The sequence below is a fragment of the Anser brachyrhynchus genome (genome assembly GCF_964034855.1).
Source record: "Anser brachyrhynchus genome assembly, chromosome: 1".
NCBI lineage: Eukaryota > Metazoa > Chordata > Aves > Anseriformes > Anatidae > Anser > Anser brachyrhynchus.
Window position 1 is genome coordinate 156,196,301 of NC_137694.1, and position 14,840 is coordinate 156,211,140.

Genomic DNA, 14,840 nt, shown 5'->3' on the forward strand with positions numbered 1-14,840 from the left:
ATTTAGTAATTTGTTCATTACAGTGTGCCATCACCTGTGGACTGAAATATTTTGAGCAGCTCATCTTGTGGTTTTGCTAAAGATTTCCTTTCGCCTTTTTACATAATCTGATACTGTTTTGACAGAAAAAAACTTACGTGCAACTTTTGTGGGGAAGTTGGGGCAGAAAAGGTAAAGCAAACCAAATAATGCTCTCTGCTACTCTAATTCTTGTTAACTCATCTGGCTCCTGTGCAAGAGGCATCTTTGTTGAAGTGTCAAACACTTTGAAAGTATTAAGTACATCTTAAGGCCTCCATAAATATTCCCATGACTGTACTTGAATCCTACCAATATTGTATGTGACAGGTCAGAGCCTGCCTAGAGCATGCTGTCAGATGCTTACACATGTGAAATGTGCAGGATAAGTGTTTTATTTCTTCTTCCATGAGTGGATCTACATAAAGGGAAACGTGTTATTGCTCACAGCATGCAGGGCATTCATTTTTCTAGCTCAGGAAGCCACTCTTTGGGCCTTGAAGCCTTTATTGTGGCTAATTCCTCCTAGTCATGTTTTGAGCACCGAAAGACTCGTGAGACTTGCAAACAGCCAGTAAGCCCAATTTGTCATGCATAGTAGAAATACTGTAAAGAGGAGCTTGAAGAAGCCAACAAATACCTTGTGTGGAACAGTAAGAAGCATTATGGGCTTTATGTGGGCCACATACGGTATCCTCTTCAGTCACCGTTACTTTTTAGAAGCACTTGAAAATATAAAATAGTATAAAAGCACACTGGCAGCTTAATCAGAACAAGGCTTATTATAGTAGAGTGCCAATCTATAAAGAACTGCTTGGTAGTATCAGCTTCCTGTTAATCCCATAACAATCAGCTAATGGTGAAATGTTGATTTATTCACTGATTTACTCTTAGCTAGATTGAAATAATGGAGTAAAATGAGCCCATTTAGACTGGTTCTTAAATTGAATGCTCCTAATTGCATTTGAAAGAATAGACCATAATGCATTTGAGTATCCCAGTGACCCTGCTAATCTATGCAATTAGTTAACTATTTTGGAAAGGAGACTACTTTACATGTAGCTTTGTCTTAAAAACTAGAATATATTAAAAATATATAATTAATAACATATTAATAATAAATATATTTTCATATGTTCTATACATGATTCTGTACTGAAGTCATTGCTCATGTAAAATCGTCCATTTTACTCCAATACTAGTAGCTCTCTCTGTAAGTTTGCAGTAGAACAGCTCGATTACTTAATTATATTTCCATTTAATTATTGAACTAGAATTCTGAAATTTGCACATATTCATTCTGGGTCACAGAGTTCAGCACAGGAGGGAATCCCAGATTACACATTCCATTAGAAATTATCAAAAGGCCATCTGTCTTTCTTAGTGGGTTTCAATCATTCAAGAGCCTGAGGGTATTTAGTCAGGAAAAGAGAAGTAAGAAGGAAAAACTACTCCAGTAAAAATCCGATAGGGTCCCTTGCAAGTTTTGAGTGTTTCCAGAGGAGTAGAAGCTGCCTCAACAAATTGTATGCCTGTGAAAGAAGGAAAGGTGTGGGCACATAATCAAAACTGTCATAAGTAGCTTTGTTTCATGAAGGTTTACGTGGATGTATTTTCCTTTGCAACAGGTGAAGATTAAAGAGTGTATGAATGGTCAGTTGCTATGGATCAGCAGTGCATAAGTAGCTGGCTGATATATCTCATATGACACAGCTCTGGACTGGTTTTGGTCCTGTGCTCCCAGGAGAATGGCAGAGGGTCATGCTCAGTCTGTGCTTTTCTACAGTGCTCATTTCATTCTGAAATAAACTTCAAATCAGCTTTAACTGCCTTTATTCTTTGCAAGAAATTGATTCAGGATAAGTATAGACTCCCTTAATTTCCTTGTTTCCTTTCCAGGAGTGACTGCTGGGATACATGCTCTACATCTGTCATTTTTTAGCCATATTTTTGGAGGCAACATCAGAGAGCCTCAGCCAGTTGTGTATGACACTGAAAGATGGACTTTAATAAATACTTGTAAAAACCTTTCAACAAATCCATGCAGAAAACATGAATTTATGACCTTGGCTTACATCAGAAATAAGTTTGGTATATTGAGGAAATATTAACTGCCACAGCATATTGAACTGCTGTAAAAATAAGGTATTTTATCCAAGAGATATTTTTGAAAGAACACAAACACTAAGGTTTTTATATCTGAGGCATGGAGTGCTTGGGAAATCCTAAACCTGTTTCTAGGAAGTTTTCCAAAATATATTGGACCCAAAGTTCTGCTGATATTGATATCTCAGAGTGGGTAAAACTGATATGCAAAACTTTTATGAGGGAGATCTGTATTTCTGCAGCAGGCTTTCACAGAGCTGATTATAACCTTACAAGAATTTTCTGCTCCACTTAATTGTTTCTACCCTTGTATTTTTGGACAATCACCTTTAAAGAGATGTCTCAGCAAAGACTCGGTGAGCTGCTGGCTATTGAAGCTCCTTGCTATACTTCTAGCTGTTGAAATAAAGCAAATAATGAAGACAGGCTAGTGCCAGGGATTTGAGCAGTGCTTCCAGTCAGCTATTTGTCTCCTTGCCTTCACTTCTAGTTGACCATATTGCCAAGCAGACTCCATTTTAAATGATATCTGTGTTAAACTCTTATATGTATACTTATATCACTGTCCATTTTCCCATACAGCTGGACATTACCATATTGATAATGTGTGCAGCTGCAAAAAGGAATAATTGAGAGCATGAGTCTGTGCATCTCAACAGCCTGGAGCTGTAAAGAGTGTAGTCACCAGTCCTATCCATTGTGTGGTCACGAAGCTGAAAGACACAAACCACACCAGTGCTTTCAACTGGATGGGACTGGACCTTTACTGTCTTCCAGCCTTTCTGGGCTTAAATTATGCAATTCTAGGGTTTTCAGAGTTGAATTTTCTTATGTGTATTTGCACACCTGGCACTAGATTTATGCAGTGCTCTTGCCCTGAAGCATGCATGAAACAAGTCCCTGAGAACACCTCAGACTTATAAAGTAGAATACAACATTAACACCTGCACACTTAAAAGAGCTTTAAAAATGTGCTTTATGGGCTTTGTATGTTGATCATTTGGGATTCTTTTACAAATAATGTATATGTTTTTAAGTCAAGAGGGGATCCTATTATAAAAAATTGGATTCAACACCCTGCTTAGCACTGTCAGAGCCTTTTAAGAGAATCCCCTGGAAGAGATTAAAGAATCTCCTGGAAGAGAGTAAACAGTTTATCAGACTCTTTGCAGGACATATTTTAAGGAAGAAACTATACAAAGGACAGCAAAGAAGTCTGTGAAGCTTGTGGCATCATAACTGCTGTTAGTTTCCCTTTTTGAACTCATGGAGTCCATGGAAAAGAAGTGTGAAATCAGGTATTGGATGACTGAGTAAAGGCTCTGTGTGCATTTCTTCTGCTCTGGGACTATTGTGTGTTTATCTCTGCCAAGTCTGTTGATCCCCAGCAAATTCTGGTGCATGGGGTTCCCATTGCTGAATTTCATGGTATTCACATCAGCCTATTTCTCCAGCCTGTCCAGGTCCTTCTGGGTGGCAGCATGACCCTCTGGTGTATCAGCCATTCCTCCAGACTTTACTTGCTGATGCTACACTCTGCCTCATCATCCAGGTCATTAATGAAGATGTTGAACAGTACTGGACCCAGTATTGACCTCGGAGTACACTGCTAGGTATGGGCTGCTAACTGGACTTGCTAACACAGATCACAGCCCCCTGAGCATGACTCTATCTGATTTTCAATCCACCTTACTCCTCATCCAGCCCATATTTCTTCAGCTTCTCTGTGAGGTTGTTATTGGAGACAATGTTGACATTGTTGAATGTTGGACAATGTTGAAAGCCTTACTTAAATCCACATAGATAATACCCACTGCTCTCCCCTCGTCTACTAGTTATTTCATCATAGCAGGTTAACTGGTTGGTCAAGCATGATCTGCATTTGTAAATTTATGCTGACTACTTTTGATCACCTTCTTGTCTTTCATGCACCTAGAAATGATTTCCAGAATTACTTGTTCCTTCACCTTAGCAGGGATGGAAGTAAAGTGGACCAGACTGTACTTCCCTGGGTACTTCTTATTTCCCTTTTTTTTGTAGAAAGGACAGATAACAACAAAGGGAAAGAGAATATGTCCATAAGATAGATGGTTTCAAGTTTCTGGAGTCTGATGCAGTTCACCGACGTGTGTTTCAAGCCCTCCATCAGTTCAGGGCCTGCCAGTACTGTAGTTGAGAGCTTTGGAAAAGTGCAAGATGCCCTAGATAATTGGGAAAAGGAAAATGCTGCAATTAATTTTCAAAGGGAAAAGATAGAGCCAGGTCAGCTTAACTTCAATTCCTAAAAACTACTGGAAGAAATTATAAAGTTCTTGTTGAACAACTGGAAGGTACAACTAAGGTGAAATTGTCAAGAACAACTCATGTGGAACCAATCTAATCTTTTCTGACAGGACTGGCTGATAAGATAGAATTGGTGCCTGTCATCTGTTGACTTTTGTAGAGCTATTACATTTGACATCCTCATATGGAAGCCAGATAACTCAGCTGTGGAAGAAAATGTAGCATAGAAATGTGCAGAAATGCGTTGCTTTAAGAATAGATGCAAAGAGTTTGCTGTGAAAATGGGTGATCATGGCTAGCTGAGGTACCTTCTCTACAGAAATCCAGGATCACCTCAGAACCCCCTCTCAGTAGCAGACTTTCTTTCCCTGTTCAAACTAACATCTCAGGCTGTTTCTCCTTGACATTCCCATGGATGTTCAGCTATTTGATGAAGGTCAAGTAGGCCAGAAAGAATTTCTTACATGCTTCAACATTGTGGAAGATGCAACTGAGATGCTCGCTGGTCATCAGCTCTGGTTTTAGCCACTTTCTAGATCTTTCTGAGTAAGATGCCTGCAGTCTAGTCATTTTGCTTATCTACTTATTTAAAAAGTTTAGCCACAGGCTTGTTAGATCACATCTTGATTCGTGAATCACCACTTCTCTGGCTTTGACAAATACAAGTGTTTTGTACCCCAGGTATTCATCTGAAGTGGTGTTACTAAGATAATTTCACAGAATCTCAGAATCACAGGGTGGTTGAGGTTGGCAGGGACCTCTGGAGGCCATCTGGCCCAACCCCTCCTGCTCAAGCAGGACCACCTGGAGCACATTGCCCAGGATTATGTCCAGACTCCAAGGGGAGAGTCTGGTTTCCCAGTCTGATGCTTTGATGTTGTCAGTCTCTGGGTTTCTTCATTGACTTTCTGTTTTCACTGTGTCACACCATGAAGAAACTCTCCTTATTTAAGGCCTGCCAAGGTACACTATCACCTCCCACTGGCCTGTGGTACCAGCCTTGATCTTCTACCTTGAACAGTTTCAAGAGAAGCATCTTTGCGGAGTTTGTGGGGGGGATATCCCTCAAATCAGGAAAATCTCCCTGCAGATATATGCTAAGTAGCTGGGACTTGTTCATGGAAAAAAAAGGAGATAATTAGGCAATGTTGCTTGTAGGCAAAAAATGTCAGAAAGGAGTGCTTCCATGGGATAAGAGTGGGTGGCTCTGTGGGAGCACAAGTAGGAAAGGAGAGTGGGATCCCAGCATGATTTGAGGAGATCTGTGGTCCATGTGAGTCACTCAATCCCTTTTTGCCCATTTACTTTCTTAACCTGTTTTTCTGCCTCAGAGTTGAAGTCTGCTCTCCAAATGTACATGGAAAGCTGAAATTCAGTACAAGCTTTAGAGACATGTGTCACAGCTTTCTAGCTTGCTATCATCTTCCCTCTCCGAATGCTCTGTCCTGCCATTGTTGAAAATATTTATAGTGAGCTTGCTTGTGATGAAACCACTGCCTGTCAGGCACATCAATATCCACTGCACTGAAAAGCAGATATGAGCTAAATTTTTGGACAATGGTCTTGAGATTTCATAGAAACACAGTTAAATATATCTTGTCACATGGCCTGTTTGAGCCAAGGGTGAGATGACGGAAGGGATTATGATTTTAATATGGGGAGGTAAGGACTGGGAATAATGACAGTACCGTATATTGTGAAAACTTTCGATTCCAGAAAGAAGCACCTTTTGAATAATGTATAGCTGTGTGAAGGCTAGGCCAGAAAGTTTACTCTGGGCCCCAATTGCCAAAGGCATGGGGACTGTACTGCCCCAGTGGCCACCAGAGAAGCCCCCTCCAAGCCCTCGCCTTTGCCTGATCCCCCATCTCAGGCTTAGGCATGGCTCATTGAGACGCATGGGAACACCTTGTCTCATTTTCTTCATGGGAAACCTGCTGGTAATGAGGCTATCCTTCCTGTGAGGTCAGTTTTCCAGGGGTAGATGAGCTACTCTCCACAACATCTGCTTCCTAATCCCAAGGATGTCCCTCAGATTGCGCTCAGCTCCCTGGTATTCCACAACATATGTAAGGCCTTGCAACTCAGCCCTATCTGACCCCTCCTCGAGAAACACCTTTTGAATCACATATCTAGAAACCCTTTGGCTCCTCTTCTTGGCTACTTTGAGAGTATCCTATTTGGGATACTCTTTCTGACAGTTCAGAGCTGTTATGTTCCTCAGGCCTGGGCCTAAGCACAGCCAGTGTCTTGCTACTTGGTGAGGAAATGGGAAGAACATGGAAAAATCTTGTAGAGTATAACCTAATAGCAGGAGTTGGACTTTTGTAGAGTTTGTTCGAGTATAAGGTGCATATTGCGAGTATTTGTTCTTTTGGGGATAGTTTTCCAAAATCCAGCTTTCTGAATTGAAGGCAGAACTGTCCCGTGTCCTTTCCCACCTTAAACTTATTGCAGTCACAGCCTATATCTGGGTAAAACCAACATATTTGACTTACTTCACACACTAGTCATTCCCCTAGCCCTTGCTGAGCCAGTCCCCTTTAGTTTAATAATAAATAACAGTGTTTATTGGAGCAAGACGTGGTTGGCTGCTGGTAATGTCATATCCAGTTTGTACAAATCTGCCAGAGAAGCATGGAAGCTGCTAGGAGCTCTCCTCATGTAAATTCATTGTCTGCAGCTCCACAGCTGCATGCCAGATATGGAGGCTTTGTTTAAAAGAAGAGTAGATAACTGAGACTTACATCTGGTAGTCCAGGGATGAGACAAGAGGCTTCCACATAGTTTATTCCCTGTATAAGTCCATTTGTCCTTCCACTGATCTCTCTCTTTTTTCTTTCTTTCTTTCTTTTTTTTTTTTTCTTTTTTTTTTTCCATAGGATGCAGGGATTCCTGTCCTGCTGCAGAGGAGACACCAGGATACTGCGCTGCTGCTAGCACAAACCACATAGCAGGAGCCCTTAAATTGTAGGTACGAGGTGAGGTGACAATTACATATGTTGTATGTCTCAGGAGATGTATAGACTGCCCATGGGAATCACTCTGCTGCAGAGTCCTGCTCCTCCCTTGTCTTATGATCCTTCTTGACCTTATCTGTCCTTACAGGGCAGTCTCTTCTCTGCTGCTTCTAACAGACTGAAGGACCCTTCAGGGATGAAGAGAAATCTGTGTTTTTTTTTGTTGTTTTGTTGTGTTTTTTTTTTTTCTTTAGAGCAAACGTCTCTGCAAAGCTTTCTGTGGATCATCAGTGCCTAGTGCCAATTAATTATTAATCTGTTTAGAGCTGTAGGTATGTGTGAGCAACATATTTAAGCACGGAAATTTGGACAGGCTCCATTTTTAAGATCTAGAGAGACCAAATGGCTGTCAACCCCCAGATCTCCACCCTTGCTACATCTTTGGGGCAGGGGAGTGGGGCTCTGTGGGGCCTCCGAGGTTGGCCAGGTCCTGCCAACAGGGGCTGTCCCATGAGCAGAGCTGGGGCTGGTATCAGGGTCACCAACAGCCCTGCTGTATTGTGTATGGTTAAAAAATAAAGGGGTCTGAGAAAAAGGGTTAAGCCTCACCCTGTGCTCTTACAAAAGCTTGAGGAGCTTTCCAGCCCAGCACCTTGCTTCATCTGAAACCTAGGATGAAATATTTCAAGACTGAGGCCCGATGGGGAGAAGGTCGGTGGAGGAGTGGGAGGGTGGAGGTGGGACAGGGCGAGGGTGGCTTTTCTGAAGGGGTGCTGCTGAAATCCCCGCTGGGGATAGGGACTGGAGAACAGGTTCAGCAGGAGGATGTGGGAAACAAAGGGAGAAATAAGGAGCAGACAGAGAGGCAAGGGGGAAATAAGGGAAGGCTTTAGGCAGATGAAACTTCTGCCCTTCGCTTACTCGAGTGGCTCCTGGGGGTGATTATCTCAACCAGGACCTTCAGGCAGCAACTGCCAAGTGCAAATCCTTTTTCTTAGGCGCTTAATTGAATTGAAAATTAAAAACGGACCAGCTCTGGCACTTGGCTGGGGTTTTATTGCCAATGTTCAGAAAGGAAACAGATAGCTGCTTAAGGACAAATAGGTTTCTCATCTCTGCTGTTTCTCAGAGCCGTGTCACCAGATGGTAGAAGTGATGGTGCTGTATGGTTAAGGAATCACAGGCTTGATATAGATTGAATTATGGTCAGGTCAGTCTCCGGAGCCTAGGACTAAGATGTGCTGTTCTAGCACACCACAGCAACCTACAAGCTTGCCTGAGAATGAAATACTAATTATGGGAGGGTAGGGGGGGGGGTCACATTTCCATGATACCAAGGCAATCCAAGAGAAGGGAGTGCCTGGGAACAGCATGTTATAGGGAGCTCACGTCCTCAAGGAAGCTGCTCTAATGACTTCCCAGTGGGTGGACCTGGAGAGGAAGTCTTATCTCCAGCCTCCTCAGAGGCAGTCAGTGGGAAACCACCGGCTCCAAAGCTAATTTTTGTGACTGACTAATAGGAGTGCAGAAGTCACAGATATGGCATGCAGTATGTGTCAAAGTTAAAAGAGTTTTCACCAAGCCTGAATCATAACTGCATTCAGTCAGGCAGAAAACCTTATAGGGAATGCAGGGATAATAACAAAAATAATAGGAAGAGAAATAGAAGATGCAATCCAAGGAGTCACCCAACCATCTGAAATCCTACTCTATTTAATTTGCTTCTGGGAGAAGTACTCTGCTATGGCAGATGGAGAGGAATACATCATTGGTTGAAGTAAACCATCATGGCTTTTCTGAAGCCAGCAAAGCCATATTGATTTACATTACCTGATGGCCTCTGCTTGAAAATTTGTCATTATAACAATTACTATAAAGGTCCAGTTTTGTCACTGGAGGAGAGCTGGTAAGGATGACAGAAAGGAATCATCCTTCCTGCTTAAACAAAAAGATGACTCAAATGGGAAACTGTCTTGCACCAGTCTTCCTTCAGGATATGATGCCACAGTGTTAGGAGGAACAGCAGTATGGGCAACAATCCTGAAAAACAGCTGAGAGGCCAAAAAACAGGAATGCCTGGCAGCTGGGAGCATTAAACAGGAAGGGAAGAAAAAAAAGAGAGGGCTTGTAAACAGGACAAGTATATGAGTGTTTTACTGGCTGTATGCTGTCTGCCAAAGCACTGCATGGATGGATGTCTGCTACAGGGCTGACTAAAAGCAGTTGGATGATCTTCGTGGAGTCTGTATGAGCAGCACAGTGAAGCCCCAGACTCACCTGGAGAAGGGAATGAAGGGCTAAATGATTGCTTTAAGGTCTGTCCCAGACTGGAAGAGACAGGTTGGTTGGAGGTTTGGGCTTTGTAGGAACGGACTTTTGTTTGTGGCCTGTTATTGGAGGTAGCACACCTCCAATAAGGGGCTGTGTGTGGGTTTTGAATGCCACGTGTTTGGCCCCAGCAGGGCAGTGCCATGCTCCAGAGTCCCATAAGTTGTCAGCAATCTAGTACACACGTCCTGATACACATTGTGTTTCTATTAATAGTCCCTTTCTTTTTGCAAACGGAGTTCAATTCTTACTTTATCTTATTGTCTGAGCAGGATCTGTTGTAAATGGCATCTTTATATATTTACTCCACGCCACAGGAGGCTGCTTTATACTCTACCACAACTATACACAGTGGAGGTAGTATAGAAGCTACACAAGCAAAGTCATATAGGAATCCACAGGGCTTGTCTTTGCTGTGGTGAACACATGCTAAAACCAGCAAGCTCATAATCAACGTTATTTATTATTCAGGAGATATCCCAAGCCATTTCCCTCAGCTATACAATGTGGGGGGAGGAGAATCTGCTCTCGTCCTCTGAGATATATAGCAGATGGCTCATGTTTTATGAATGGTAAGGCTGCAAACGCACCTATACATGTACACACACATCAGCACACGTGCACATGCCTGAGCTTAAGCAGAGCACATCCATGTCTAATCTACTACGACATCATGTGGTTTTTGATTGGGAATTTGCTTCCTTTACTTTGCTGTGAGGTCTGATTTCCCAAGTTTGAGTAATCTTTGGGAATGTGAGAGTATTGGGAAATGCACAGAGAGGCAACCTAACCTTGGTAAAAGAAGTATACTTTAATGTGGCCGGACTGAATGAAGTGGCTGAGGTTGTGCAGGTGTTCTGAGACAGTGGGGGACTTTGCAGCCAGACCCTTAGTACCACAGGATTTCTTCCTGAAACTATGAAACATCAGGAGATCATCTGCTCAGACGACTGACTAACAGACTTCACTGAACACACACATCAACTTAATTGCCTTTGGTGCAGCACCCACCTTACCGAATGCAGAAACACAACGATATCAGTGAGTTGTGCATCCCCAGAGGTAGAATCCTCCCTCGTCATTAACTGAACAAACATGCATGTAGACTTCTTGCACGCATATTTTCGAACAGCACTGTTATAACATGCGTTGTATATTCAAGTCTGAATATGTAGCCGGAATCCTTGGAGAGCCCGGGAGTGACTCAGCCAGTGCAAAGGCTTTGTCACGGTGTCCTGAGGATATGGCAGTAATTCATATGGATAGGGGTGTGATGACAGGGAGCCACGTCCCGCAGACCTTACTGAGACAACACGGCCCTATTGCCAGAGGAGGTCTGTGAAAGAGATAATGATAGTCCTCGCGTGCGGATCTGCAGATAGCTGGCATAAGCCCAAAACAAATCCATAGCTGCTTCCTTTGCAACCCCTTGTATCAAACCTAGTCTGTGGCTGGAAGAGAACAATGGGACGAGACTGTGATTTGAAAGATGTGCTGGTAGCTGCCCCCAGAAGCTGCCTTGGATGTTGAATTCCCTGGGCTCACAGAGCAATTGCACAGTGAAGGACTCTTTCTGCCTCTGGAGCAATCCTTGTGGGGCATCCCATGGGGGGCATCACACGGGGGGAAAGGCAGAGCCCAGCCTTTGGCTGGAAATGCCTCTAGTGCCTGCTGCTCTGCAGCACTGCTGGTGGTCAACCCCTTTGAAGGCTCAGCCCGGCAGCCAGCTCAGATTTTGTCCCAGTTTTCCCGGGTTGCAACATCCTCTCTCTTCCACGGAAATGCCTGACACAGTGGGGAGCTTTCCTCCCCACCAGCGTACTTGTCAGTTCTACTCACTTTTTTTAGGGCTTCTCCCAAGAGCTTCCCAGCAAGACTACAGGAAACTCCCAAGCAAACTGAGTTTATTTAAGTGATTTCTTACCCACTGACCTCAAAGCCACATTTCGGACATTCACTTACACAGTCTGGCCATGACCACAGTTATCGAACTGAAGGGCTTCACGGTCAGCAATTAAGGCTCGTATAAATGTCTGGTAAACCTGTCTCTGCCACTGCTATTCATAACCCCACAGTGCATATACACGTGTGCATATATATTTATACGGTCAGGGTGTACAGAACATGTCAAGTTGTTCTAAAACATACGGAGAACAATTTGGACCCCCAAACTGCTTTCCTGGCTTAATGCTCTGTAACTTAATTTAGGATTAATTAACTCATCCTGAATAACTCCATAGTATGGTGACCTGATGCACTGCACTTGTCTGTTCACTTTCAAGCACGAAAAGACTCAAGAGACATCAGCCAAGCTTTCCTAGTGTCTATCCACTCACACCAATTTTCCATGTTTTTTCACATGCTCAGATGCACTGTTTGAAAAGAGAGAAATTGCAAAGCCAGAGCTATGCAATGATATATGTAATAAAAGCATGCCTCCAGCTGTAATTAACAACTATGTAACTTGCACAAATTTCATGCCAATCCATGTGCATATGTGTGTGTGGAGGTTTTAGATCCAGGGTATACAGCAAAGATTTGGGCATCACTAGAAGGAAAGAAAAGGAAGATGTGTGCTTTTCCAGAGTCCTCATCATGCAATATGGTGGAGAAGGAAGTGGGATTTGATCCAATATGACAAAGATACTGTTGTTCATTATCTGGAAAAATGGTGCTTGGACATATTTTCTCTTTCTTTGTGTTTTTAATACTGACAGAAAGTTTCTCTCCCATTCATTATTAAATGCAACAGGCTGAGCCCTGCTGTGTGAGCAAGGCATCTGCCATCCCTACTTAACAGCTAGGCAGAGTAAATTTCTGTAATTTAGCTTCCTATCTGAGGCTTGGGCAGCCCTGCGAGGAGTTAACCCCCTCCACTGGCACGGCTCTCAGGATCACTGAAATACATAAGCTTTCCCACCACCTCTAGATGCTCTCCCCTGGGAAAAGTCATCCTATATATGTGTGTATATATAGCATACATTTATAAAACCTGGGAACTCTGGGAAGGGAAGCAGACTCTGCGACCTTACAGGAACATATGATGCAAGTGGGAACTTTCCCTGAACGATCACCACAAGATTTGTCCCATGTGGATTACATGCCACAATTATATACATTAAAGTGTTCTGGGTTTTAAATACACTCCAGATGCTTTTTCCTGCCCTTTCCTCCCACTTAGCTTGACTTTTCCGCAGTTGATTGATTCTCATAGTTTATATTCAGAGATTCAGTATTTTGCTTACTTGTCAGATTAGTCTTTGACAGCACACCAGAAGCAGACCCTGAGAAGCTGTGGGGCATCAGATAGGGTTGAGCAATGCGAGCACGAGTGCTCGGCTGAACTCAGCACTGGGCAAGCTCTGGTTTTGGTGGTCAGCTGTCTTCCCAACAGCCATAAAAGCACAGAACCAGGTCGATGCAGGGTAGCACTGACAAATGCAACCTATAAACGAACTAGATTTTATTCCCCCGTTACAATTTTAACTCTTTTTTTCTTATTTTTCCACGTTTCCTAAAATAAGAAAATGTTAGGCTGCTTTTGGTCCCAGCTCAGCTGCTTTATTTGCTTCTTAATTCTCTATTTCTTTGACTGGTGAGTGACAGGTAAGGACCCCCAGAGATACCCTCTCCATTCCTTGCCTTATGCCTTTGCATTGCAGCTCCTTGCAGGAGGAAGTGCCATGGCCTTACTCTGTAGCAAAGAGGCCACAAAGAAAGATTTTTTTCTCTATGCACCCATTCTGTGCATGACATGTAAAAACAAAAATGAGAAACAAATGCTGCTGGGATGTGACTTGAAGAGGGACAATAGTTAAAAACAGCCTTGGAGGCCGAATGAACTGTAATCCCGTAAGTTGCAGTTTTGTTTTCCTCCTGTGGCACTATTAGTTTTCAGTTCCAGTGAGATGCCAAACAAATTTTGGGATCTCTGGGCTCCCTTTAGCTCTGGGATCTAAAAACTCTGGGGGAAGTATTGCAGGATCTGCCTCACACATACAGCACAGTGGAAAACAGCAATACATTATCATTTTAAAGGGGGTGTGGAGGGAGATGCTGACATGAGGAAGGGAGGGCTGACAGGCAGCTCCCCTTTCAGAGTGACTGCAAAAAAATAGCTTCATAGCCCGCATTTGTTTTGTGTAATTCATTAAAATAGTTCTTCATATATCTAATTATTTACCTATAAAGATAAATAATATTATTTGTGCCAGTGATACATGCAGTTACTCAACCAACACATGATAAAAGAGCATTTTTTCTGATTCTTTAAAATAAGATATATATATATATATATATATATTTCCAGCCTTAAACATAGTTGATTGCAGACACCACACATAAAACATCATCCTTCAAAGACCAGAGTGCATTACAAAGCTGGATTTGCCTGCCTCGTCATGCCTTGCTCTGCCTTTCCTGGTCTTTCATCAGCTAGCAGCGACCACTCCTCTAAGCCCTGCTGCAACATAGGCCTTCCAAATTGATTCTCCACAGCTCTGTAAGCAGAGAATTCTGTTTATTGCCATCTGAGGTCACTGGTGAGATCGCAATGCAAGATCCCTTGATGTCTGCTCAGTGTCTCTTGGCTGGTATCTGATGCTGGATCTCTCATGAGATTTCTTGCACAGACCCCATCCCATCTACAGGAGAATCGCTTGTTCCCCAGCTCATCATTGAAAAACAGTCACATCTATTTGTCCATATATTCCCTGGAACTGCTTCTGACATTTTAAAGACCCACATGCATTAATGCTCTTCTTACTTGCTTTTGTGATGTCTAATTTTTGTTTGTTTGTTTGCAAGAGCAGTTTTAATTGTTTATGGCCAGATGGAGCAGCACAACTCCAATGAACACAGCCAATCACTGGCACAGTAGGCCAAACTAAATATAACGTGCAGTGAATAAGACAAAGGGAACATCAAAATTCTCAGGCCTGGTCTTCGTGTATCATAGGCCACATGTTTTTCTTTGCTGCTTTAGCCCCACTTATTCTCTACTCCCTCTGTCCCGGTTCTTTGCTCCTGTACAGAGCACATCTCCCCAGCCTCAGACTTGTCTTCTTTAGGCTGAGCAAAAAATGGTGTTAACAGCTCCACTTATATTTTTTATTTTATTTACCTTCCCAATAGTCTATCTTTCAG